Source organism: Dendrobates tinctorius, unplaced genomic scaffold, assembly GCF_039654945.1.
Source record: "Dendrobates tinctorius isolate UK_male_01 unplaced genomic scaffold, ASM3965494v1 ptg000029l, whole genome shotgun sequence".
Lineage (NCBI taxonomy): Eukaryota > Metazoa > Chordata > Amphibia > Anura > Dendrobatidae > Dendrobates > Dendrobates tinctorius.
The window spans coordinates 56610521-56634370 of NW_027361697.1; positions in this window are offsets into that span (position 1 = coordinate 56610521).

The window sequence follows — 23850 nt, forward strand, 5'->3', positions numbered from 1 at the left end:
TTCCACCATCAAAAACTGATTTATGCCAATTGTATTATATCTTAAAGTCCATGTGCAAATGGATTGTATCAATCACGCTCAAAAATCAGTATATTACTTAATATAAAAACCACACAGACGCTCCTTAAAAAAATCAATGATCATGGACACATTACCTGGATCCTGGCATCTAAATCAGAATACAAGACAGCCCAGTCCCTCTGCCCCCTCTGCAGGCGTCGGGAAAGTACTCTGCTCTGCTCTCAAAAGGGCCGATAAAGTACGCGTGACCAGGAGCTGAGGGAGAAGGAAGGAGGAGGACGTCATCGTATGAAGATGGGAGGCGCCGGACGGGACAGCGACACCCATCGGACCAGATGGAACGCCGGGGTGAGTATAATCTAACTCTTTTTTCTTATCTTTCAGGTTTCATCGGGGGCTTACCTAAAGCATCACAGAATGCTGTAGATAAGCCTCTGATGGCGGTGGCTGCAGCTGATAGGCCAAAAATGGGGTGACAGATCCCCTTTAAATTCCGCGTCAATATAGCTGATTGCAGCAAATCTGTGCGGTAGGAGATGACCCGCTGCAACCGTCCGGAGATCAGCGGCTAACGCCGCAGATCTCCCGACGGTAGTGGTGGTGTGCGTCGTTCGAATTCCGCGCCAATTCGCGGCCGGACTGCGGGATTTCCGTTACAGACAGACAGAATTAGATGATTATATAGTAGATATATATGTATATATATTACATAGATACTGTAGATATAAGAAAAGCAGACAATTCAGCAGCCGCAGTAGTGTGAAATCACATCAGGAGTCAACAGGATAGAAGAGAGGATTACATACAGTAAATTCAAAATAGAATAGGTAGATATATAGATGTCAGTGACAAATACAATTAGTACAGTGTGTTTGCAGCTTACTGTACATGTATTTAACCCCTTCCTGACATTTGACATACTATCCCATCCATGTGCCTTGGGCCTTAATGCCCATGGATGGGACAGTGCGTCATCGCGATCAGCTGCGCTCTCGGGGGAGCGCAGCTGATTGCGGCCGAGTGTCAGCTAATTATCACAGCTGACACCCGGCACTATGTGCCAGGCCACATTAACACCCGGCACACTGCTATCAAAGTGTTCTGGGGGCCTAGGGAAGAATCACGCAGGGAGGGGGCTCCCTACATGCTTCCTTAAGACCCTCCTCCCTGCAGGCCCCCAGATCCAAGATGGCCTTCCGGGTACTGCAGGGAGGTGGCATTGCAAATAGAAAAAAAAACAATAAAAGTACACATATTTAGTATCGCCATTTCCGTAAAGACCTGCCCTATAAAACAGTCCCACTAGTTAACCCCTTTAGTGAACCCCTTCAAGAAAAACAAGGCAAAAAACAATGCTTTATCATCAAACCGCCGAACAAAAAGTGCAATAACACGCAATCAAAAAGACGGATATAAAAAAACAAAAATGAGCTGCCATACACCGTCATCAGGGAAAAATAAAAAAGTTATAGCTCGCAGAACAAAGCAATGCAAAAATAATTATTTTTTATATAAAATTGTTTTTATTGTATAAAAGCGCCAAAACATAAAAAAATGATTTAAATGAGGCATCGCTGTCTTCATACTAACCCGAAGAATAAAACTGCTTTATCAATTTTACCACACGTGGAACTCCCCCCAAAAAATTCATGAATTGCTTGTTTTTGTTCATTCTACGCCCCAAAAATCGGAATAAAAAGCACTCAAAAAATGTCATGTGCCCGAAAATGGTAACAATAAAAACATCAACTCACCCTGCAAAAAATAAGACCTCACATGACTCTGTGGGTCAAAATATGGAAAAATTATAGCTCTCAAAATGTGGTGATGCGAAAACTATTTTTTGCAATAAAAAGCATCCTTTAGTGTTTGACAGCAGCCAAACATAAAAACCCGCTATAAATAGTAAATCAAACCCCCCTTAACCCCTGTTTATCACCCCCTTAGTTAGGGAAAAATAATTAAATTAAAAAAAATGTATTTATTTCCAATTTCCCATTAGTGTTAGGGTTAGGGTTAGGGCTAAGGTTAGGGTTAGGGTTGGGATTAGGGTTAGGTGTGTTGGGGTTAGGGTTGGAGTTAGAATTGGGGTTTCCACTGTTCAGGTACATCAGGGGCTCTCCAAACGCGACATGGTGTCTGATCTCAATTCCAGCCAATTGTGCATTGAAAAAGTCAAACGGTGCGCCTTCCCTTCCAAGCTCTGCCATGCACCCAAATAGTGGTTTACCCCCACATATGGGGTATCAGCCTACTCAGGACAAATTGTACAAAAACTTTTGGGGTCCAATTTCTCCTGTTACCCTTGGTAAAATAAAACAATTTGGGGACTAAAAGATCATGTTTGTGAAAAAATATGATTTTTATATTTTCATGCCTGGGTGTTATAAACTTCTGTGACGCACTTGGGGGTTCAAAGTGCTCACCACACATCTAGATAAGTTCCTTGGGGGTCTAGTTTCCAAAATGAACATGAGAATGTGGCTGCGTGTGACCGGCAGTGACGTCATTAGGGTACCACCGGTCACAAGCAGCCTCAGACTCAGCTCAGTGTGTCTGGATGCCGGGATGAGCAGTCGTATCATGCCATTGCTCAGCAATGCATCCAGATGTAGCAGAGTTGAATCTCGTGATGAGACATATGGATTGTCGGCGTTCCGGGGGGTATAAGTTTTTTTCTTTAATATTATTTTGGGTGAATAACAGGGTAAAAGCGATTTGGGGAGTTTTATTTCAAATAAAGGACTTTACTCTGGCTGTGTCGTTATTACATTTGACTAGTACACAGTTACTAATGAGGGCGTCTGATAGATGCCTCTCCATTACTAACCTCTGGGCTTGATGCCAGTGGCCATAAAGCAGGTGACATCAATTCCACAATTATTACCCCATTTGTCACTGCTCCAGGGTAAAGGCAAAGTGCCAGAATTGGCTCATCTAATGGATGTGTCTTTCCTACGGCTTCTATTTTTAGGCTAGGGAGGGCCAATAGCCATGGCTCCTTCCAAGTCTGAGAATACCAGCCCCAGGGGTCCACTTTATCTTGGCTAGTTATCAAAAATGGGGAGAGGGGCACACTTTTTTTAATTATTTATTGGTGATGAGCAAACATGCTTGGATAACGTGTTATCCCAGCATGCTCGGATGTTATCCGATTATCTTTGGCATGCTCAAATAATATGTTTGGGTCCCTGCAGCTGCATGTTTTGTGGCAGTAGGCAGCTGCAACACATGCAGAGATTGCCTGTTTTTTAGGCAATACCTGTCCGAGCATGCCTAAGATATTCGAATAACCTCCAAGCATGCTCGGATAACACGCTATCTGAGCATGGTCACATCACTAGTGGGGACCCCTTTTTTATGATAACAATCTCTTTATTGTAAGATTGGGAAGCAAATACAGTTGTGGCCAAAAGTATTGACACCCCTGCAATTCTGTCAGATAATACTCAGTTTCTTCCTGAAAATGATTGCAAACACAAATTCTTTGGTATTATTATCTTCATTTAATTTGTCTTAAATGAAAAAACACAAAATGAATTGTCCTAAAGCCAAATTGGATATAATTCCACACCAAACAAAAAAAAGAGTGTGGACGAAAGTATTGGCACTGCTCGAAAAATCATGTGGTGCGTCTCTAATTTGTGTAATTAACAGCACCTGTAACTTACCTGTGGCACCTAACAGGTTTTGGCAATAAATAAATCACACTTGCAGCCAGTTGACATGGATTAAAGTTGACTCAACCTCTGTCCTGTGTCCTTGTGTGTACCACATTGAGCATGGAGAAAAGAAAGAAGACCAAAGAACTGTCTGAGGACTTGAGAAACCAAATTGTGAGGAAGCATGAGCAATCTCAAGGCTACAAGTCCATCTCCAAAGACCTGAATTTCCTGTGTCTACTGTGCGCAGTGTCATCAAGAAGTTTAAAGCCCATGGCACTGTGGCTAACCTCCCTAGATGTGGACGGAAAAGAAAAATTGACAAGAGATTTCAACGCAAGATTGTGCGTATGTTGGATAAAGAACCTCGACTAACATCCAAACAAGTTCAGGCTGCCCTGAAGTCCGAGGGTACAACAGTGTCAACCCGTACTATCCGTCGGCGTCTGAATGAAAAGGCACTGTATGGTAGGAGACCCAGGAAGACCCCACTTCTTACCCCGAGACATAAAAAAGCCAGGCTGGAGTTTGCCAAAACTTACCTGAAAAAGCTTAAAACGTTTTGGAAGAATGTTCTCTGGTCAGATGAGACAAAAGTAGAGCTTTTTGGGCAAAGGCATCAACATAGAGTTTACAGGAGAAAAAAAGAGGCATTCAAAGAAAAGAACACGGTCCCCACAGTCAAACATGGCGGAGGTTCCCTGATGTTTTGGGGTTGCTTTGCTGCCTCTGGCACTGGACTGCTTGACCGTGTGCATGGCATTATGAAGTCTGAAGACTACCAACAAATTTTGCAGCATAATGTAGGGCCCAGTGTGAGAAAGCTGGGTCTCCCTCAGAGGTCATGGGTCTTCCAGCAGGACAATGACCCAAAACACACTTCAAAAAGCACTAGAAAATGGTTTGAGAGAAAGCACTGGAGACTTCTAAGGTGGCCAGCAATTAATCCAGACCTGAATCCCATAGAACACCTGTGGAGAGATCTAAAAATGGCAGTTTGGAGAAGGCACCCTTCAAATATCAGGGACCTGGAGCAGTTTGCCAAAGAAGAATGGTCTAAAATTCAAGCAGAGCATTGTAAGAAACTCATTGATGGTTACTGGAAGCGGTTGGTCGCAGTTATTTTGGCTAAAGGTTGTGCAACCAAGTATTAGGCTGGGGGTGCCAATACTTTTGTCTGGCCCATTTTTGGAGTTGTGTGTGAAATGATCAATGTTTTACTTTTTGCTTCATTCTATTTTGTGTTTTTTCATATAAGACAAATTAAATGAAGATAATAATACCAAAGAATTTGTGTTTGCAATAATTTTCAGGAAGAAACTGAGTATTATCTGACAGAATTGCAGGGGTGTCAATACTTTTGGCCACAACTGTATATTACTATTTTTTTAAAAATAAAAGTACCAACTTATCACATCTCATTCATAAAGTCTGAGAAAGCTGCACCTTGTATTAAAAAAAGAAAGACAAATCTTCATTTTATTTTTAGAAAAAGGGTAAAAATCAGCCGCAAATAAATCCACATAAACCACTATCTATAGCTAATTCTCATCCACACTGAACCCTACTATGCTGTAGTGTTTATGAACAGGAGATTATGTCTCTATTTTTGATAACCAGTCAAGATAAAGCTGACAGCTGAGGGATGCAGCCTGCAGCTGTCTGCTTTAGGTCGGTTTCACATTTGCGCTTCAGGGCGCAGCGACGGCCTGCGCATGGCCACCGCTAAGCCCCGCCCCTGCCGCGCCTCTGCCGGTAGCTCAGCCTCCGGGCGCATGACGCTGCATGCGTCATGCGTCTCCTATCTTTATCACTGAGGACGCAGGCCGTGCGCAGTACGCGTTTGGCGGTGCCTGCGTCCTTTTGACAGTGCGCCGAGCGCAACCAAATTGCAACAGGTTGCGTTTGGCGCAGGTCGGCGCACCGTCAAAAGGACGCAGGCGCCACCAAAACGCATACTGCGCACGGCCTGCGTCCTCAGTGATAAAGATAGGGGACGCATGACGCATGAGCGTCATGCGCCCGGAGGCGGAGCTACCGGCAGAGGCGCGGCAGGGGGCGGGGCTTAACGGCGGCTGTGCGCAGGTCATCGCTGCGCCCTGAAATGCAAATGTGAAACCGGCCTTAGCTTGGCTGGTTATCAGAATGGAGGGGACCCCACTCCGTTTTTTTAAATTATTTATTTAAATACATTGGAGCTAAAGCAACTGTGCTGTGCTCTGCAAGAATCGGCTTCTGGAAACTAAGTTGACATCAGTAAGATAATCTTCATAGCAGCTGATTCCTATGCTGCGCAGCACTATTGCCAAACTGATGAAAGACCACAAGTATGGCACTCAGTACAACAGCATTCATAAATTCGGCAATTGAACTATCGTGAGACCTGGTGGTTGTTAACTCAGATAAAGGTTACCAGAGTTCCAGAAGAGAGGGTCAGGGAGCTTCACCATAGTGTTGAAAGCTGTATGCTGAGGCTGGGAGGATGTGTTGCAGTCATGGACACTTCTCTTTATGTTTCATTGGTTATGTTACTGATATACTCAATGATCCTCCACATACAAGTTGCTCCCGTCGGACCCCAACCTGTCATACAAATTTGCTTTGTCCACTATCTTAGATGAAGGTAAACGAATGGGCATTTTGAATCACAAACTCCATACATGGCTTCTACCTGACCATTCCATTCTTCCTATTTTTCATGGTCTCCCAAAAACACACAAAGGTATTTTTCCCCCTTCTCTTCGCCCCATCATCTCTGGCATCGGCTCATTGAATAAAAATCTTAGTCAATGGGTCGACGAACATCTCCAACCTTTGGTTTTGAGAATTCCTGGTTATTTAACCCCTTAACGACCGCTGATACGCCTTTTAACGGCGGTAGTTAAGGGTACTTAAACCAGAGTGCCGTTAATTTGTTGAAAAAGTAAATATCGCCCCCCAGAGTCAGATTTCCTCCGGGGTCTCGGCTGCTGGGGGTAGCCAAGACCCCAGAGAACATGATTCAAGTTTTTACTGACCCCGCTTTTGCGATCGCTGTTATTAACCGTATAACGGCGACCGCAAAAAAAGCAGCGATTTTGCATTTAATTTCTCTCTCCTCTGATGTGTAGGGATTAGGATTAGGGTTAGGGTTGGGATTAGGGTTAGGATTAGGGTTAGGGATTAGCATTAGGGTTAGGGTTGGGATTTGGGTTAGGGGTGTGTTGGGGTGAGGGTTGGAGCTAGAATTGAGGGGTTTCCACTATTTATTTGGGGGTCTAATTTCTCCTGTTACCCTTGGGAAAGTAAAAAAATTGTGGGCTAAAAAAATCACTTTTGTTGGAAAAAAAGATTTTTTATTTTCATGGTTCTGCGTTATAAACTTCTGTGAAGCACTTGGGGGTTCAAAGTGCTCGCCACACATCTAGATAAGCTCCTTGGGGGGTCTAGTTTCCAAAATGGGGTCACTTGTGAGGGGTTTATACTGTTTAGGCACATCAGAGGCTCTGTGTCACGTGGACCCGTCCTGTGTGATGCGACCAGCAGGCCGGCAACTGAAACAACAAGACACGGCACGTGAAACTGTCCTGTGTGACACGGCCCGCAGGCCGGTAACTAAAACAACAAGACACGGGGAAGGGGAAACAGTTACAACAGTGGGCCCTGCGATAGGGAAAGGGGACGTGGAGACCTGCTGCACTTCCCTGAGTCAGTGTCCCTCACACTCCTAACGTTCCCTAGGCCGGTTCCACACCGGGCGCCGGTCAGTATACCTGTCAGCCTAGCACACCCTACACCTATCCCTTGCTAGGGAGCTGGGTGGTGCAGGCACTGGCCCCACCACTGTACTAATACACACCAGGAAAAAATACAAACATGGAAACACCACTTAGCTTTGCTCTGTTGCTCTTGCTCCCAGCAACATAGTCCACCACCAGAATGCAGCTTTCCTCCTGAATAGCTGCCACCAAGCTCTGTCAGAGCTGCAAGGAAATCCCCTCTGACTCCTTCCACACCAGGGCTCTGACTGAGCTGCCAGGACCTCTCTCTAGATCTTTCCTCCACCAAGGATGGTTGAAATGAACACTGTCACCAACAGTGATTGCAACACCTGACACTCTTTTATAGCAGAGCCAGAGCAATCACACCTGCTTTATAATCACATGCACTAAACTAAAGAAACCAGAGTGCAATGACGCTCACCACCACCGGGGGCAAACTAGAACAAAATACACCACTGTGTAATAATCCTAATGGCCACCGGGGGCAAAACCAAACTTAAGCACACAGCTTAAGGAAAAAAAAAGGTTACATGTGCTTTTATCTGTCTTGACCCAGCATGGATCATGACACTCTGCAAATGCAACATGATGCCCGCAGAACATTCCATCAAAGTCTGCATTCCAAAATGGTGCTCCTTCCCTTCCGAGCTTTCCCATGTGCCCAAACAGTGGTTCCTCCCCACATATGGGGTATCAGCTTACTCAGGACAAATTGCACAACAAGTTTTGTGGTCCAATTTCTCCTGTTACCCTTGGGAGAATAAAAAATAGCGGGCTAAAAAAATCATTTTTGAGGAAAAAAAGATTTTTTTTATTTTCACTGCTCTGCGTTATAAACTTCTGTGAAGCACTTGTGGGTTCAAAGTGCTCACCACACATCTAGATAAGTTCCTTAAGGGGTCTAGTTTCCAAAATGGTGTGACTTGTGGGTTTTTTCACTGTTTAGGCACATCAGGGGCTCTCCAAACGTGACATGGCGTCCAATCTCAATTCCAGCCAATTCTGCATTGAAAAAGTTAAACTGTGCTCCTTCCCTTCTGAGCTCTGCTGTGCGCCCAAACAGTGGTTTACCCCCACATATGGGGTATGAGCGTTCTTAGGACAAATTGCACAACAACTTTGAGGGTCTAATTTCTCCTGTTACCATTGTAAACATAAAAATTTGGGGGCAAAAAGATCATTTTTGTGGAAAAAAAATTATTTTTTGTTTTCACGGCTCTGCGTTATAAAATTCTGTGAAGCACATGGAGATTCAAAGTGCTCACCAAACATCTAGATAAGTTCCTTAAGGGGTCTAGTTTCCAAAATGAGGTCACTTGTTGGGAGTTTCCACTGTTTAGGTATATCAGGGGCTCTCCAAACGCAACATGGCGTCCAATCTCAATTCCTGCAAATTCTGCGTTGAAAAAGTCAAATGGGGATCTTTCCCTTGCAAGCTCTGCCATGTGCCCAAAATGTTGTTTACCCCCACATATGGGGTATTGGCGCATTCAGGAGAAATTGTACAACAAATTTTGTGGCTCACTTTCTCTTTTAACACTTGTGAAAATAAAAAAAATTGGTTCTGAAGTAAATTTTTTGTAACAAAAAGTTAAATGTTAATTTTTTTCCATCCACATTGCTTCAGTTCCTGTGAAGCATGTAAAGGGTTAATAAACTTCTTGACTGTGGTTTTGAGCACCTTGAGGGGTCCAGTTTTTATTATGGTGTCACTTTTGGGTATTTTCTGTCATGTACACAGCTCAAAATGACTTTAAATATGATGTGGTTCCAAAAAAAATGGTTTAGCAAATTTTGCTCTAAAAATGAGAAATCGCTGGTCAACTTTTAACCCTTATTACTTCCTAACAAAAAAAAAAATTGTTTCCAAAATTGTGCTGATGTAAAGTATACATGTGGGAAATGTTATTTATTAAGAAATTTGTGTGACATATCTCTCTGATTTAAGGGCATAAAAATTTAAAGTTTGAAAATTGATACATTTTCAAAATTTTGGCCATATTTCCATTTTTTTCATAACTAAACACAAGTCATATAGAAGAAATTTTACCACTAAAAAATGTCTCGAAAAAAATCTCAGAATCAGCAGGATTCGTTAAAGCATTCCAGAATTATAACCTCATAAAGTGACAGTGGTCAGAATTGTAAAAATTGGCCTGGTCATTAAGCTGCAAAATGACTCTGTCACTAAGGGGTTAAAGGACACAACAGCAGTTTTGCAAGTAGTTGACCTTTTCATTTGGAAGCAGGATCACAGGTTCATCATATCTGATGTGGTGGGCCTGTACTCCACGATTCCACACCAACTTGCCATTTTAGCCATACGTCACCATTTGGAGAAATACAGTAAATATTCTGATAATCTAATATATAAAGCTCAATGTGTGTGTGTGTATGTTTGTATGTATGTGTGTACAGTTGTGGCCAAAAGTATTGACACCCCTGCAATTTTGTCAGATAATACTCAGTTTCTTCCTGAAAATGATTGCAAACACAAATTCTTTGGTATTATTATCTTCATTTAATTTGTCTTAAATGAAAAAACACAAAAAGAATTGTCCTAAAGCCAAATTGGATATAATTCCATACCAAACATAAAAAAGAGGGTGGACAAAAGTATTGACACTGTTCGAAAAATCATGTGATACTTCTCTAATTTGTGTAATTAACAGCACCTGTAACTTACCTGTGGCACCTAACAGGTGTTGGCAATAACTAAATCACACTTGCAGCCAGTTGACATGGATTAAAGTTGACTCAACCTCTGTCCTGTGTCCTTGTGTGTACCACATTGAGCATGGAGAAAAGAAAGAAGACCAAAGAACTGTCTGAGGACTTGAGAAACCAAATTGTGAGGAAGCATGAGCAATCTCAAGGCTACAAGTCCATCTCCAAAGACCTGAATGTTCCTGTGGCTACCGTGCGCAGTGTCATCAAGAAGTTTAAAGCCCATGGCACTGTGGCTAACCTCCCTAGATGTGGACGGAAAAGAAAAATTGACAAGAGATTTCAACGCAAGATTGTGCGGATGTTGGATAAAGAACATCGACTAACATCCAAACAAGTTCAAGCTGCCCTGCAGTCCGAGTGTACAACAGTGTCAACCCGTACTATCTGTCGGCGTCTGAATGAAAAGGGACTGTATGGTAGGAGACCCAGGAAGACCCCACTTCTTACCCTGAGACATAAAAAAGCCAGGCTGGAGTTTGCCAAAACTTACCTGAAAAAGCCTAAAACGTTTTGGAAGAATGTTCTCTGGTCAGATGAGACAAAAGTAGAGCTTTTTGGGCAAAGGCATCAACATAGAGTTTACAGGAGAAAAAAAGAGGCATTCAAAGAAAAGAACACTACAGTCAAACATGGCGGAGGTTCCCTGATGTTTTGGGGTTGCTTTGCTGCCTCTGTCACTGGACTGCTTGACCATGTGCATGGCATTATGAAGTCTGAAGACTACCAACAAATTTTGCAGCATAATGTAGGGCCCAGTGTGAGAAAGCTGGATCTCCCTCAGAGGTCATGGGTCTTCCAGCAGGACAATGACCCAAAACACACTTCAAAAAGCACTAGAAAATGGTTTTTTGAGAAAGCACTGGAGACTTCTAAGGTGGCCAGCAATGAGTCCAGACCTGAATCCCATAGAACACCTGTGGAGAAATCTAAAAATGGCAGTTTGGAGAAGGCACCCTTCTAATATCAGGGACCTGGAACAGTTTGCCAAAGAAGAATGGTCTAAAATTCCAGCAGAGCATTGTAAGAAACTCATTGATGGTTACCTGAAGCGGTTGGTCGCAGTTATTTTGGCTAAAGGTTGTGCAACCAAGTATTAGGCTGAGGGTGCCAATTCTTTTGTCTGGCCCATTTTTGGAGTTTTGTGTGAAATGATCAATGTTTTGCTTTTTGCTTCATTCTCTTTTGTGTTTTTTTCATTTAAGACAAATTAATTGAAGATAATAATACCAAAGAATTTGTGTTTGCAATCATTTTCAGGAAGAAACTGAGTATTATCTGACAAAATTGCAGGGGTGTCACTACTTTTGGCCACAACTGTATGTCCGGGATTGACATCTGCACCGTCGCAGCTACAGCCACAAAATTTTGCACAGTCACACGTCAGGACCCCGAGAGCATAATTGGCTATGTTGTGAGGCGAAATATTAATCCCACGCATTCCAATTCACCAAACAATTTTGCCCCTAGGTACATAATGGGGAAAAAGTGTATGTATGTATGTGTGTATGTCCGGGATTGGCATGTGCACCGTCGCAGCTACAGCCACAAAATTTTGCACAGTCACACGTCTGGACCCCAAGAGCGTCGTAGGCTATGTTGTGAGGCAAAATTTTAACCCCACGCCTTCCAATTCACTAAACAATTTTGCCTATCATTCTTATCAATTCTATGGTGTTATCGTCATTCTGTAAAGCTGGAAATAACACAATTTATTACCGTGCCAACACAGACCACCCTCTGACACAGACTGCAGGGGGAGCCCAGTATCATACAGGATAGGATTAGATACATGGTTCAGCAGTCAGTATCACACAGGATAGGATTAGATACACAGCTCAGCAGTCAATATCACACAGGAGAGGATTAGACACATGGCTCAGCAGTCAGTATCACACAGGATAGGATTAGATACACAGCTGAGCAGTCAGTATCACACAGGATAGGATTAGATACAATGCTCAGCAGTCAGTATCACACAGGATAGGAATAGATACACGGCTCAGCAGACAGTATCATACAGGATAGGATTAGATACACAGCTCAGCACACAGTATCACACAAAATAGTATTAGATAGACAGCTCAGCAGACAGTATCACACAGAATATGCCTCCAGTTTCCAGTTCAAACTGAATAGGATTAGATACAAGGCTCAGCAGTCAGTATCACACAGGATAGGATTAGATACATGGCTCAGCAGTCAGTATCACACAGGATAGGGTTAGATACACGGCTCAGCAGACGGTATCACACAGGATAGGATTAGATACACTGCTCAGCAGTCAGTATCACACAGGATAGGATTAGATACACGGCTGAGCAGTCAGTAACACACGATAGGATTAGATACACAGCTCAGCAGAAAGTATCACACAGGAGAGGATTAGGTACACAGCTCAGCAGACATTATCACAAAGGATAGGGTTAGATACACAGCTCAGAAACAGGATGTGCCAAAGGAGAGGACATTTTCATTCCAAGAATTCCATCTGATTTGTTTTTGATTTTAAACGCCTCCTGTTTCCAGTTCAACTGCTATTTGCAATGTCCATTAACAATGCTCAGGGACAGTCCTTGAAAGTAGTAGGGATTGATTTGCAATCTCCATGCTTTTCTCATGGTCAACTTTACGTGGCTCTTCAAGAGTTGGAACTGCCAAAAATCTGTTCATCTTTGCACCGAAAGGAAAAAACAAAAATGTTGTTTATCAAAAGGCTCTTGAATGAGTTGAAAATAAAATGCTATCAATGCTTGGGTAATCATCTAGTTAATTTGTGTTGCAAATCTGTAGTGTTGAATATATAATGTGAAATGTTTTTATGTGCAATATAATCATTATAATTTGTTATAACTAACCACAGTTGTTTATTATGCCCAGGCAACGCCGGGCTCTTCAGCTAGTTTACAATATTTTATTATCAAGTCACACTTTCTTATTTGTTGTTTCGCAATTATTTTATGTTCAATAAAATGTTGGGCTCCAAATTCTCACCCACTTTGGCTGTTCTGTATATGTCATGGTGGGAGGAGACATACATTTTTACTGACAACAATCCTTTTTTGGATAATATATATTGGTTTAGGAGGTATGTGGATGATTTGATATTTGTATGGCAGGGTGGATTGGAGAGATTCCCTGATTTTCCAGTATATTTGAACAACAATAAATTAAATCTAAAATTCACAGTTAATGCTCCTACTACTGAAACTCCTTTTCTGGATATTTATTTGGTTGGCAATTCAGTAACCAATAGGGTGGAGACATCACTTTACAGAAAGGAGATTTCAGGTAACACTGTACAGCTAGCCTCATCCTCACTTCCACAGCATACCATACGGGCTATACCCTATTGTGAATTCAACAGGGCCAAATGTGTTTGGTCTTATGAACATTTATTTTTCCAAGAAAATAAAAAATTCTTGTACAACTAAGGGAGCGGGGGTACAACAAACGTGAAATTAAACGTGCACACACTTTTGTAGCCAACAAGCCCAGACCACTTGTACCCAACAAATCTTCATCAATTGCGAATAAAGACGCTTTACCTCTTACATTTTAACCCCTTTACCCCCAAGGGTGGTTTGCACGTTCATGATCGGGCCAATTTTTACAATTCTGACCACTGTTCCTTTATGAGGTAATAACTCTGAAACGCTTAAATGGATCCCACGGATTCTGACAATATTTTCTCATGACATATTGTACTTCATGTTAGTGGTAACATTTCATTAAAATAACTTGAGTTTATTTGTGAAAAAAACAGAAATTTGGCGAAAATTTTAAAAATTTAGCAATTTTCCAAGTTTGAATTTTTATGCCCACAGAGATATGGCACACAAAAAACTTAATAAGTAACATTTCACATATGTTTACTTTGCATCAGCACAATTTTGGAACCAAATTTTTTTTTGTTAGGAAGTTATAAGGGTTAAAAGTTGACCAGCGATTTCTCATTTTTGCAACACCATTTTATTTTTACGGACCACATCACATTTGAAGTCACTTTGAGGGGTCTATATGATAGAAAATGCCCAAAAGTGACACCATTCTAAAAACTGCACCCCTCAAGGCGCTCAAAACCACATTTAAGAAGTTTATTAACCCTTCAGGTGCTTCACAGGAATTTTTTGAATGTTTAAAAAAAAATGAACACTCAACTTCTTTTCACAAAAAAATTATTTCAGGTCCAATTTTTTTATTTTACCAAGGGTAACAGGAGAAATTGGACCACAAAAGTTATTGTGCAATTTGTCCTGAGTACGCTGATTCCTGACATGTGGGGGGGAACCACTGTTTCGGTGCATGGCAGAGCTCAGAAAGGAAGGAGCGCCGTTTGACTTTTTCAATGCAAAATTGTCTGGAATTCAGATTGGATACCATATCACGTTTGGAGAGCCCCTGATGTGCCTAAACAGTGGAAACTCCCCACAAGTGACCTCATTTTGGAAACTAGACACCCTAAGGAACTTATCTAGATATGTGGTGAGAACTTTGAACCCACAAGGGCTTCACAGACGTTTATGACATAAAGCGGTACAATTAAAAAAATCATATTTTTTCCACAAAAATGATCTTTTCACCCCCAATTTTTATTTTCCCAAGGGTAACAGGACACTAAAAGTTATTGTGCAATTTGTCCTGAGTACGCTGATACCCCATTTGTGGGGGTAAACCACTATTTGGGCGCATGGCAGAGCTCGGAAAGGAAGCAGCGCCATTTGACTTTTATGGCTGGAATCGAGATCGGACGCCATGTCGCGTTTGGAAAGCCGCTGATGTGCCAAAACAGTGGAAACCCCCCACAAATGACACCAATTTGAAAACTAGACCCCCCAAGAAACTTATCTAGATATGTGGTGAGAGCTTTGAACCTCCCAGGGCTTCACAGAAGTTTATAACGTACAGTCGTAACATTAAAAAATCACATTTTTTCAACAAAAATGATATTTTACCCCCCAATTTTTATTTCCCCAAGGGTAACAGGACCCTAAAAGTTATTGTGAAATTTGTCCTGAATAGGCTGATACCCCACATGTGGGGGTAAACCACTATTTGGGTGCATGGCAGAGCTCGGAAGGAAAGCAGCGCCATTTGACTTTTTTGGCTGGAATTGGGATTGGACGCCATGCTGCGTTTGGAAAGCCCCTGATGTGCCTAAACAGTGGAAACCCTCCACAAATGACACCATTTTGGAAACTAGACCACCCAAGGAACTTATCTAGATGTGTGGTGAGCACTTTGAACCCCCAAGGGCTTCACAGAAGTTTATAACGCCCGGGCGTGAAAATAAAAAAATCATATTTTTTCCACAAACATGATCTTTTAGTCCCCAATTTTTTTTATTTTCCCAGGGGTAATGAGAGAAATTGGACCCCAAAAGTTGTTGTCCAATTTGTCCTGAGTACGCTGATACCCCATATGTGGGAGAAAACTACTGTATGGGGACATGTCGGGGCTCGGAAGGGAAGTAGTGACGTTTTGGAATGCAGACTTTGATGGAATGGTCTGCGGGTGTCATGTCGCATTTGGAGAGCCTCTGATGTGCCTAAACTGTTGAAACTCCCCAGAAGTGCTTCACAGAAGTTTATAACACCCGGGTGTGAAAATAAAATCATATTTTCCACAAAAATGATATTTTTGCCCCCAATTTTTTATTTTTCTAAGGGTAACAGGAGAAATTGGACCCCAAAAGTTGTTTTGCAATTTGTCCTGTTTGAGTAGGCTGATACCCAATATGTGGGAGAAAAACACTGTTTGGGCGCATGGCAGAGCTTGGAAGGGAATGAGCACCATTTGACTTTTTCAACGCAGAAATGGCTGGAAATGGAATTGCCATGTTGCGTTTGGAGAGCACCTGATGTGCCCAAACAGTGGAAACCCCCCCAATTCTAACTCCAAACCTAACCCCAATACACCCCTAACCCTAATCTCAGCCCTAACCCTAGCCCAGCCCTAACCCTAGCCCAACCCTAACCCTAGTGGGAAAATGGAAATAAATACATTTTTTTCATTTTATTATTTTTCACTAACTAAGGGGGTGATAAAGGGGGGTTTGATTTACTATTTATAGTGGATTTTTATGTTTGGCAGCTGTCATACGCTAAGAGACGCTTTTCATTGTAAAAATAGTTTTTGCATCACCACATTTTGAAAGCTATAATTTTTCCATATTTTGACCCACCGAGTCATTGTGCGGTCTTATTTTTTGCGGGACAAGTTGACATTTTTATTGGTACCATTTTCGGGCACGTGACATTTTTTGATCGCTTTTTATTCCAATTTTTGGGACTCAAAATGAACAAAAACCAGCATTTCAAGAATTTCTTTTGGGGGGTGTGTTTACACCGCTCCGCGTGCGGTAAAATTGATAAGTCGGTTTTATTCTTCGGGTCACTACGGTTACAGCGATACCTCATTTATGTCTTTTTTTATGTTTTGGCGCTTTTATGCAATTAAAACAATTTTATATAAAAAATAATTATTTTTGCATCGCTTTATTCTGCGAGCTATAACTTAATTTTTTCGCTGATGACACTGTGTGGTGGCTATTTTTTTGTAGGACACGATGACGTTTTCAGCGGTACCATCTTTTTGATTGCGCGTTATTGCACTTTTTGTTCTGCGGTATGATAATAAAGCATTATTTTTTGCTTTGTTTTTTATTTTTATTTTTTAAGGGGTTCGCTAAAAGAGGTTACCTAATGGGACAGTTTTGTAGGGTGGGTCGTTACAGATGCGGCGATACTAAATATGTGTACTCTTATTGTTTGTTTGTTTTATTTCCAAAAAATGAATTTATTAGGGAATATTTTTTTTTCTTTAAATTTATTTAGCGATTTTTTATAAATTATTTTTACACTTTTTTTTTTTTAACTTTATATTATACTGTCCCACGGGGGACATCACTGTCATGTGTGAGATCGCTGATCTGACACATCACAGATCGCTGTGACAGATCAGCGATCTGACACTGGCACTGCAGAAGGCTTCCTCATGCCTGCGCTTTGCAGGCACTGAGGATGCTGGCTCCCTGCAGGCCCCCGGGGGGCTCAGGGAAGCACAGAAGGAGCCCCCTCCCTGCCGATGCTTCCCTAAACCCCCGGTACACTGTGATTGTGTTTGATCGCAGTGTGCCAGGGGTTAACGTGCCGGGGGTGGTCCGTGACCGCCCCCGACACATAGTGTCGGGTGTCAGCTGTGATAATCAGCTGACACTCGGCCGCGATCAGCGGCGCTCACCCCGTGAGTGCCTCTGATCGCTATGATGTACTATCCCGTCCATGGGCATGGGGGCCCGGGTCCCATGGATGGGATAGTACGTCAGATGTCAGGAAGTGGTTAAACCCCTTAAGGCCCTTTTACATTTAGCGATGCACCAGCGATCCGACGAGCGATCCGACCCGGTCAGGATCGCTGGTGCATCGCTAAATGATCGCTAGTGAGCTTTCATACAGAAAGATCTCACAGCGATGCAGCAGCGACGCAGCGCACGATACTCACCTTTCACACACAGCGATCCTGACATCCTCCCGCCCGCGTTCAGCGTCGCTCGTCTCACACAGCAGGAAGCCCAGCAGGAAGCGCCCGACGAGAAATGGAGCCGCCCGATCAGCGATGGACAGCGGGGGAGCCGGTCGGAGGTAAGTATCACACATAGCAATATCGCTAGCGATATCGCTATAACGTCACAAAATCAGTGACGTTTTAGCGATATTGCTAGCGATATCGCTTTGTGTAAAACCCCCTTTACAGTCCGCAATTTAATTTAATCAAATCTATCATCTCTACATATTTACCTGTCATGAATCAGGACAATATCTTACGAAAGATTATAGTCAAAGGCTGCAGATATGTGGCCAGAAGGAGTATGACTTTAGGGAACTCCCTTTCTCCAAGTCTTTTAAAAAGCCCTCACAGAACCAACAATTGGTTATCTGTTAAGAGTTTCTATAAATGCGTTGGAAATAGATGTCATGCATGTGAATTTGCGTTGAACGAAACCAAGTCTTTCAATGGGTCCCAAAATACCGAACATGTTATAAAATCCTTTATTAACTGTGATTAGTATTTGGTTTATTATATGAAATGCCTTTCATGTGAAGTGCTATATAACGGTTGCAAGATCCGAAAGCGAAAGAAGCATATAGCCGAACATCTATCTAACATCAATAATATGAATAGCTCCTATTCACGAGCATCTAAACATTTTGCAAATGTTCATAAAGGCGACTTGACACATTTTGCATTCTTTGGCTTGGAAAAATTCTCCTGCCCTGAACGGTGTGAAACTGACAAACTCCTCACCATTAGAGAAGCTTTTTGGATCCTGAAATTGGATATCAAATTCCCCATATGAATGAACTTTAGAAATGATTTATCTTACATCTTACATTTATTAAGTTCATTATCAAAAATTATCCTTTTTTAAATTTGTTTTTAAGTTTTTTTTTAATTTTCAGTTTTGTTGTTTTCATCGCATTGTTATGCTTTGTTCATGTTTCTTATGTTTCCATTCATTTGTTTCCATTCCTGCTTGTTTTTTCCACAGATTCCATTGTCCATCGGTATATCTTCACACATGGTGTATAGAGAATGTCATTATAATTTGAACTTGTTGATTAGTCAGCATTTACTATATATATCTGTCTATTTGTTTTCCTTGATATGCTTATGACTAAGGGCGCAGTACCGCGCCAGAAACGCGTAAGCTTTTTTAATCCACTATTCTGTTTTTAGCTGCATTTTATGTCTCAATAAAAGAACAATCTTTTTCACCAACCTCATTGGTGTGCCTGAGATATCCTTTCCTTTTCTTATTGTTAGCAGAGTTCACAGCCGCCAAGTCTCCCTTCAGCTGCAAGGCCCGGAAATCTCATGAGAAACTTTGAGGGACACTTTAAAGTTACTTGAGTTTCCAGCTGCTGGAAAACCTGTAGGTTCTGAACTAAGGTTACCTTGGGTGTTTATTTTACTGTACTAGCTAATAAATAAAAAAAAGGGAAAAAATGTTGTGAGGTCACCTGTAATTTTCATAACCAGCTGCGGGAAAGCTGACAGCTGGGAGCTGATGTTAATATTCTGGGAAGAGGCCAAAAGAAATAACGGTTCCAAGGCTATTACTATCAGCTCACAGCAGTTTCCTTAGCCATTATTGGTTACTATAGGGGAGAGCACCAGAAAAAAATGACTAGCAAAGGTTAAATGAGACAGCTGTGTGCTGATGTTAATAGCCTAGAAAGGGACCATGGATATTAGCCCCCTAGCATACTAATAACATGTAACGGATCACCGCAGTAGATGTCTGATGATGATGACGAAACACAGGTACTAACTGCTGCAGTTTTCTGCTGTGTGAAGACCGGCAAGGAGGGAAGGGATGAGGACTGGGTGGAAGATCATGCAGGGAAGTATAATTATTTTTTATTTTAGAGCACCATTGATTCCATGGTGCTATACATGAGGAGTGGTTACATACAAAACACAAATAGAAATTACCCTACCCTTGTGGGCTTACATTCTACGGGATAATGGGGAAGGAGACAATCAGTTGCAACAGCTTCTGTGTTGGTGAGGCGGCAACTCTGGTAGTGGTGAGCTAGCAACGGGGTTTTTGCAGGCTGTAAGCTGCATGAAAGTTCTGAATCTAGGGGATAATCAGATGAGTTGGGGCACAGAATTGCAGAGGATGGGGGATACTCAGGAGAAGTCTTGCATGCGAGATGGATGAGAAACGTACGACTGTGAAGGAGAAAAGAAGATCCTGGTAAGACCAGAGTTTATGTGGTTAGAGATATGGGGAGATTTGTTCAGAGATATATGGGGGGAGGCAGATTATGGGCGACTTTGTAGGTCAGTGTTAGTTGCTTGAAATGGATATGTTGTGGAATTGGGAGCCAATGAAGGGATTTGCAGAGGGGAGATGCAGAGGAGTAGGGAGGAGAGAGGTGGATTAGTCGATCAGCAGAGTTAAGACAGTTGGGAGAGGTGCGATGGTGCGATTGGGGAGGATGAGGTCCTAGAATCCAAATGGAGTCAAGTGACGGGGCAGTCTTGAGAAAGAAGTGGTGTTTACGCTGCCCCAGTTGCACAGCAAAAGAGGTAGCAGAGTGCCAAAGCACAGCAACTGACCCCTAGCCAATATGCAGCCAGGGGACAGTTTTGGAAGATGATGGTGATGAGGAACAGTGTTCACAGCAGGGTAGCACTCAAAGCAGCTCATGGGCATCACTGTAGCATGGCTGGAAGGATACAGAGGACCCAGACAGTACACCTCCCACCGAGAACAATTTGCCATTGCCCCTGGGCAGCCTGTCACACATGAGAGAACACATGCTGCAGTGCCTGCATAATGACCACTGAGTTACCCAGATTGTTACGAGTTCTTAAAACTGGGTGGCCACCCCGCTGGATCCCCACTACAAGAACAACTGGCCATTCTTACTTTTGTAAGGACGTGTTTCTCGGCTCCACATTTTCAACGTGAATCGGTCCCTTACTCTATGGGCTCTGCCATATATTTGCATTATTGCTGACATGGCGTATATAGCTGATTCATCTTTACTGCCTATCATAGCTTTTCCACCTGTCTTTTGACATGCCATTTGGTATTTATTTCCCTTATTGAGGGCTCTACTCTGTTTTGCCTTTTTGCTGATTTCAGCAATTTGTTAATTCTTATGCCACTTTAATTGGTATTGCACTGTGCACTTTATTGCTTTCCACATTATGTATGGCTCTTTGGCATAAATTGATGGTAACTGTCATATTGTTTTTTTGTGACCCCAGGGAGTATTTACATAGCTGTGTCATATGTTACCTTACTTGGGTCAATTTTTGTGTCAGCTGACTCGTCCTTTCAGTGAGGCATTCTGCTTTTTTATTTTTCATTTCTCTTTGTTTATATATTTATGTTAAATAAAATGATTGCTTTATGGATCTCTTTTGTTCCCCTTCTTTATTAGAAGTAAGTGTTTGAATAGTTATATTCTCCTAGTGTTTCACAGGCTTGTCTAAATGTTGTTGAGCAAACTTTACATGTGCATGAACATGCTTTTTGTTCAGCAATGGAGTCTTACGTGGTGAGCATGCATACAGGCCATGGAGGTTGAGTGCATTACTTATTGTATTTTTTTAAACAATTGCATCTACTAATTACAACTCTTTGGTGCTTGGTTCTTGGACAACTCTTCTGATTATTCTTTTTATTTCTCTGCCTGAATTCTTGTGGGGAGCACCTGGTCATAGCCGAGTTATGGTGAAATTATGTTATTTCCACTTCAGGATTTTGATCCTGATGACAGTGCTCACAGGAACCTTCAGTAGTTTAGAAATTCTTCTGTAACCAATTCCATCAGTATGTCTTGCAACAATTAGGTTGCAAAGGTCTTGAGACAGTTTTACCAGTTTTAACCATCCTGAGCTGTTTCTTGTGTGGCATCTTGGAAATGAGACACCTTTTTATAGGCGATCAGTTGAATCAGCTGATATTATTATTCACTAAGTGGCAGGATTTCTTTCTTTTTTTTTAATCAAGTACTTTTTATTAAGGCATATATCAAAAATGTAATACAGTCTGAAACAAACTTCAGACAGATACCAAAATTACAAAGCAGATTGAAACATTTTCATTTAACATGAACTAGCCCCTATACCCAGTACCCCAATCCCCTCTCCCTCCCCACCCCCCCCAAACTCCATGCCAATATCCTTTATTATCAAACTGGTACTTCTCCTCTTGATACATTTATACCCCACTTCAAAAAGCTCAGCCACCCACCGCCGCCCTGCTCTCACCAGTGGCCGTGGCAAGTCTAGTGCCGTTGGCAGCCACCACTGTCTCGCTCTGGTTCGCGGCAAGGGCCGAGCCTCTGCTCACCGCGGAGTCCCCGTCACAGTGGCTAGCTGCACAGGTGGCCTGTCACCCGCCACCCCGCATCGCTGCCGCTTGCCCCCGTCCAGGGGCTTCGGCCTACTCGTCCAAGGACTCCTACGGGGTCGGAGGTGCCCCAGCGCCACAGGAGCGGCGGAACGCTCAAAGACTACGCCAACTCTTCAGCAGCTGGGCCCAGCGGCTGCTCCGCCGAAGAACCACCATCCAGAACGCCGAGGGACGTCAGGACGGCTAAGTTGACTATATAGTTAAGGACCCGTAGTCAGCCATACCGCGACCCTATAGTGACCGTCTCTCACCGGACGTAGTCCTGTTCTCCTCTGTTTGTGTGAACTGTATTGAGCCCCTGCGAGGGCAACCCTTGTTACCCCCTTTGGTTGAACAGGCTGAGACTTAGGAAAGTCCCCTTTAGGCCTATAAACATTATTATAAAGGCACCAAACCGACTTGCGACTCGTCACTGCATCCTGCGTACCTGCTAGTACCACATTTGGTGTTGTCGGCAAGATGCAGTCTCTGAGCGCAGACGGCGGTGCGCCCGATGGGAGTGGGGCCCCGGGTGCTGCTGATAATGGGGGCCCCTGCTCCATCATCTCCCTGGGGGCTATGCTAAGTAACTTGCCCCGGTTCTCTGGCTCCAATACGCTGTTGTGGAGCTGGACAGAGCGTATGCAGGGCCTTTTTCGCATGCACCCCATGACCCCCGATTTAGAGGCTGAGGTGGCCCTTATGGCGCTAGATGGGGAAGCCCGGAAGTCAGTGATGTTGAGACCCCCGGGACAACGCAACACCTTCGCCAGGGTCTGGCAGATCCTGGAAGAGACCCACGGGGATCCAACAGACGTGGGGGAGTTGAGAACCCGGTTGTTCAGTCGGATGCAGGGGGGGATACCATCACCCAGTATATGAACGCCCTCCAGGAGCTATACACAGCCATAGAGAGGAAGGACGGAATAGGGGTAGGACCCATCGACATCACCCTGTGCGACCTGCTAGTGACTGGACTCCGGGACCCGCTAATCAAGCAGGCATTGCGGGAACAGGTCCGAGTGAACCCACGTATAGCCCTCTCCGAAGTGGGGAGTCAGGCTCGGGTACGAGAGCAAGAGCAGGGGATGGCGGCTCTTGTGGGGAAGGCCCGGAGCATGGAGGCTTCTGTAAGTGTTGTCGAAGAGCCTCAATGGATTGAGGAAATGAGACAAGAACTGAAGAGAATCTGGGGCGAGCTGGCTGAAGTGAAGAAGAGAATGGAGCCCACGCCTGGCTGACCTGGCTACAATCCCGAGCCCTGGGGGCCTCGCAATACCTGGGGTGGCCAAGCCTCACCACCCCGGTGTTATGAGTGTGGAGAACTGGGCCACTTCGCACGGGAGTGTCCGCGGCGTGGGAGATACCCACCCCAGTGGACATTAAACTAGAGGACTCCAGGCATGGGTCACGCCGCTCGGAGCTGGAAGCCACAACAAGGGGTGGTGGAAGTCCCAAAGAACTGGTCGCTAAGTGCCCAATAGTATGGGCCGAAGTCGAGGGTCGTGCTGTACAGTGCCTAGTGGATACGGGGTCGCAAGTAACGACCATGCCGGCAGCTTACTTCTGGCAGCATTTCCCGGAAGCGGCGAGGCCCCAGTGGGGGCCCATGATACGACTAGTGGCCGCAAACCAACTGCCGGTACCTGTCGCCGGAGTGGTGTGGCTCCAGATGACATTGTGTGGTAAATCCCTCGGCCGCCGGGGAGTGGTCCTAACCCAAGGAGAGACTAACATCCATCATCCAATCATCATGGAC